The sequence below is a fragment of the Gastrolobium bilobum genome, unplaced genomic scaffold (genome assembly GCF_033153095.1).
Source record: "Gastrolobium bilobum isolate Gb01-03AN ecotype WA unplaced genomic scaffold, APGP_CSIRO_Gbil_v1 utg1221, whole genome shotgun sequence".
NCBI lineage: Eukaryota > Viridiplantae > Streptophyta > Magnoliopsida > Fabales > Fabaceae > Gastrolobium > Gastrolobium bilobum.
The window spans coordinates 1,100,104-1,106,133 of NW_026897257.1; positions in this window are offsets into that span (position 1 = coordinate 1,100,104).

The window sequence follows — 6,030 nt, forward strand, 5'->3', positions numbered from 1 at the left end:
GGCTGGTCGACAACAATTTTAGTCAATATTTTGACACAAATCGTACCAAAATAAGGGTTATTTTAGTCAATATTTTTGCGCCTCTACCAATATTTTCCTGGGACCGAAATAGTTCCATGTTTTCTATGGACTTTCACATTTGCATTTGGCACTGTACATAACACAGAACATGTTTTCACGGGAATTCTTTGTACTCTGGAATAATTTACTTTTTTGCGTATCAAACGCGAGTTTCATTTATGTCGAACCAAGCTTTCCCGGGGATTGCAAAAAAAGTCGGCTACCAAACGGCACCTAAGAGACATACAATTGTATTTGATTAGTTGGTCAATATATATATTATATATTAGATTTTATATAATTAATAATTTTTAATTAATCAGATAGCTATAGCATTATTATTGAAAAATCCTATTTTAATATAAGCTTGTTTTAAAATAAATAAATAGAAAAAAAATCAACTAGCAGCACTTCAATAGATCAAGATATTCAAATGGGAGTAAAGAAATTTGTGCACCTGTTATGTTATGTGCAGTTTGTCAATGAATCGTTGTCCTTGCTCCAAAAAGTGAATGAAATGCAGTGTTACAAATAATTCCCAATATTCACCAAGATTTCCGGAATAATATATGATGGCAAAAACCTAAGGATGGTCTCTGTTGAGAATACTAATTTCTAACAAGATGCGTCTATATTACTTTCAAAGACAATGCACACTCGAGTAGTTCTCCTCACAAGGTTGCCAAAAACAGAACACGAGACATAAAGGACTTGTTTGATTTCAATTTTTAAAAATAATTTTTTAATTTTTAAAATAAAAGAACAGAAAACCCTGTTTGATAATGCATGTTTTATAAGAACAGTTCTAAATATTATAACTATTTTTTAGTTTTTAAATTCAAATTTTGAGAACTGTTTCTAAAAATAATTTTTTGGTTTTTAGACCAAAAAATAAAAAAATCTGTTTGACTGCCTGTTTTATGAATAAACTTTTAAAAATTGTAACTATTATTTTGTTTTTAAATCAAATTTAGAGAATATGTCTGAATAGTTTTTGTTTTATTTTTTGACTTTTAACTTTCAAAACAAGAAAAACACAAAAAAAAAAAAAAATTCATAACTATTTTACAAAACAGTTTTAAGACCAAAAAAATCAGAACACAATCAAATGAATTTATGTCTATGTTATTTTTGTTTTGTGTTTTGACTTTTAATTTTCAAAAAAAAATAAAAATAGAGAACACATATCTCATTAACTATTATATAAAATAGTTTTGAAAAACAAAATCACAATCAAACACGTTTTGTTGATACGGGTTTTTGAGCAAGAAATTTTTTTGGAGGATTTCTATTTGGGATGTATTTCAAATGAAAATTAATAAAAGAGTAGTGTTGATTACCAAAAAAATAAATAAAAGAGTAGTGTAGAATTTCTCATGCATCAAGCCATTAAGATTGCTATAGTAACAAGAAATTTGGTTAGTTTGCATAAAATTATAGATTTAAACCTCGGTGTTATCATTGTGTAAAAAACAAAACTCATTCATCAATTATTCATGCTCACATAAAAAAAATCACAATATACGTGATTAAATTATAAGTTAAAATTACAAAAAAAAAACTTAATATTTGATACATCCACATTACTTATTTAAAAAAAAATACGTGTTAACTTAGCTTATTCCGAAGTAAAAAATATTAATTAAAAACTTGCTAATATAATTTTTTTTTTATAAAAAAAATGATTCTATAAAAAAATACCTTTTATCAATCATGCTGAATGTCACTTCTAAAAAGCTTCTTCTTATATTATTAACCATTTTATCATTTAGTGCCTGTTTGGATTATTTCTTTTTTAGCTTCTCTTCTTCTTATAAGAAGAAATTAAGCCAAACAGATTTTTATAAAAGTTTTTATAAAAAAATAAATTTTTAATATTGAAGAACAAACCAAAAATTAAAAACTTCTAAGAAGAGCTTTTTTTTAAATTATTATCAGCTTTTCTTGAAATGAGGTTTGAGCTTTAAGCTAAAAACTTTATGTAATCAATAAACAATTTTTAATTTTTTTATAGCTTTAGCTTAAAAGTACATTTTAGTTTAAAAAAGAGATAATCTAAACATGCTTTTAATATGTAGTTGGAGTCTATTGTCTCAAATAATGCTTCTTTTAACATCACTTGAGAATATTTCTTTGAGGTAGATAACAAAATTAGAATATAGGTTTACAAAAAATAGAAAAGACTCTCTATAATTGAGTTGAATAATAAAATATAAGCTATTAGGATTGGTTTAGTAATGGAGAATTTGGATAGTTTGCTTAAGTTTATAGCCTATAGGTCTCAACCTCAATATTACCATTTTATGAAAAAAGAAAAGAAAAATTGTATAGATATAAAATGATAAATATCAGTATATGCAATTGAGTATGTAGCGTTACTGATGTCAGGCGGGTCCAATAGGAGTCCATGACGAGAAACCATCACTAATAGGCTAAGTTAGGCCAATCATACTAAGTGAGTTCGGCACCACATCACAATCCAAAACCTTAAGGCTTCGGGTTGAGATATGGTGTCGGACCCACTTGCTACGATTAGAGTAGCTTAGCCTATTGGTGGTAATTCTCTGCCACGAGCTTCCCCTGGACCTGTCTGACAGTGGTATCAGAGTCGGGTTAAGCTCGAGCTAGCCTGGTAATTTGACTAGAGACAGGTTGAGTACTTTGAGCCCTGGTATTCGGTTGAGGGGAAGCATACCACTGTTGAGTTTCACACTTGAGGGGGAGATTGTTAGGATATTCAAGTGTAATGAGTTTCATATTGGTTGATAATGGGCTAAGTGAAGTGCATATAAGTGGAGGGACCCACGAACCCAATGTCTTAAGGTTTTGGGTTGAGATGTGATGTCAGATCCACTTGCTACGATTGGAGTAGCTTAACCCATTGGTGATGGTCCCCCGCCACGGGCTTCCCTTGAACCCGCCTGACAACTGATATTGTCACAATAAGTGAAGGGCTTTACCATTTGAGCTTCATGGTCTTTGGCTAAGTTGCACTGATACGGGACACGAGGTATGATACGACATGACACGATAACCAACAAATTACGTTAGGACACCTTTTGATATTAAATAATATTTTTAATTTATGTAGTGCACATTATATTTAATATTCAATAATTTAACAAAAAAAAAATGAAGTTAAACTTATAATACCCATCAATTTTGCAAAGAAACATAAGATATCTCAAATATTTATATTAAACTCAATAAAATTGTAATCATAATCCAACGAATCTAATAGTTGGAACTAAAAATGCCACGCAACTCAAATCCTTTTTTGAATCCCTGCAACATGTGTTGAAGTGTCGGATATGACACATCAAATTTTTTGAATTGTCATAACATCATAATTCTTGCGCCTACTAAGTTTGGTTGTTGGGCAAAACACCGAGACGAAGTGATTGTTTCGAAAAAAAACTAGGAAGATGTCACGTTGATATTACGCCCACAATTTTTAAGTTGATAAATTTATAATAACTCTTAAATCTAAAACTCAACTTCTGAATAAATTAAATAAAATTTAAAATTACTTTGATGTTTATTAAAGGGTTTTTTCTTCTTCCAAAAAAATACTTTCAATAATGGTTAAACTTAATGTGAGACCGTGTTAATGAAAGTTAGATTAATTGATAGGAAATTTAAACACTGTCAACTAAAAAGCATTGAGATAAATTTTTATCATTAAATATTTATGTTGAGATATATAGTCCCACATATTAGTAGATCATCTACAAAATTCAATAAGTCGCACATGTGACATGAAATAAGAAGAAAGAAAAAAGAAGGAGAATGTATATGCCGAGTGAGAGATAGAATATATGGCGATGATAATTAACTCATTCGCCATCATTACCCATTTCTCTCATTTTTCTACACTAAAAGCTTGAAATTTCAATCACGCTGTAGCTATCGCAACGAGTCTATAACTGCTAGGTGTGATGGCATTGACTTTGTTGAAAACTGATAGTTGTCTTGATAACACTTCCCTCTTTATAATGGCTCTGACTTGATGTTCACACTGCACACATGCGTGTGCAGTTGTACTTCTTCGATTTGTAAAATAATTATCTTTGTGTTTGTGTTGGAACGCTCTTCTCTTTAAAGCACAAAGATTGACCACTCATTGTTGAAAAAAAAAAAAAAAAATCATCCTTCAACAATTAAAGGCACAAGTTGGTAACTCAGCTATTTTTAATAGTTTTAAATTTTAATTTAGGTTTGCATTTACTATAGGAATTTTAAACTTTTTTATTAAAAAAATCTATATAGTTTTAAGGACATAGTCACAAATTTAATATAAAAGATTTTAAACATATAGAATTTAAAGATATTTTTTCTTTTAATTTTTTTTCTTTTTACTTTCTTTTATTTTTTCCTTTTTATTTGTAGAGGTAACTCATGTTAATTTAATAATAAAGATTTTATGTTTTTGTATAAAATTTTACAATAAAAAAAAATGTGAAAATTTAATTTATTATATATATATATATAGACACACACAAAAATAATACATAAAGAAAATTATAAACTTGGGGGACATTAAATTAAATCCCCACATCCTTCTCCTTTCCTTCTGTTTGTTATATACTTGTGAATAAATTTTGTGCACTTAAGTTTTTTTAGTTCGATACATATCTTTAATTTTAAATACACATGATCATCTATGGACCAAAAACGAAATCAGCTGATGAATGCGAATAGATTTGATCTGCAATGCCTCGATGTAGTTCTGAACCTATTAGTACAGTTTAATTTGTGGCATTATGATTATTATGTCTCCCAATTAATAAATAGTGCAACCATTAAAGCGGTATGAATGTATGACTTATGAGTGTGAGAATATAATTAAGGTTAAGGACAACCAGTGCACCACCCAATTCATGGTGTATACTATTAAAAGCATGCACTACGCACGCTTAAATCCCATTCCTCGTTGACTTACGTGTGTGTCTCGATCTGTTATTCAAGAAGCTACGTGGAATCGACCACGTTGACTTAAACCACCACTTTGAACTTTTGAAGGATAACTTCTGTTTATAAATCAACAATCCACCCTTTTTTTCGAGCGAGGTTTTATTTTCTTTTCCAAAATCATTCAAAGTGGTTTTTTATTTTTATTTTTATTTTAATAATGCATCAGGACTGATAACGTTGCCTCATATACCTAATAGAAATGGATAGAATTCGTGTTTAAAAAGAATGTGATCAGATCAATCAAATAGTAAAAATTAGATAAAAAGTAACGTAACGTACGTGTAAGTACGCATGGGTAGCATTATTTATTTTATTTTTCACTAAATATTGTAGCTGCAATAAGGAACGGAAATAAAATAATGAGGTTATTTTTTATTTATTTTTGGTAATCAATAATGAGGTTGATTTTTATTCAAGTATTATTTTGGCACCACAAAGTGTTTTAAGTGAATTTTAAAATCCTATTATCAATGTAATAAAAAAAAAATCCAATTATCCTACCACAACTCCCCGGACTAAGTGTTAAATTATTCACGTGTCTCTATATAAAGGTTTAAACTTTGAGAAGGGTCGGTTGTCTAATATAATATTAGAGCTTATAATCAAGTGATTTAGAATTCATTTCTTGTTGTTCCATTCATATAATAAAAAGTTAAATTTAAGTTCATGTGCATTCGTCCAGAGTCTAAGTTTTTGGGAGAGTTTATTACATAACACTGCTGATCCTATTTGGAGTAGTTTCTTTTTTTTTTTTTTTCAAAATCAAAATGGTTTTCACTTTATGTCTGCGTGGATGCAACTTTCTTTCTTTTCTTTTCTTTTTTTGAAAAAAAGTCAGATAATAAAGTTAAAATGAATTTTTTTTTTTTTACATTTCTTATTTTTTTTTGTATATCAACATTTCTTATATTTTTTACACTATACCCTTGGCTTCTTCGATTCAAGATTTGTGGGTTGGGTCAATGAGGTGTGTCTCACACTTAATTTAATTTGGGT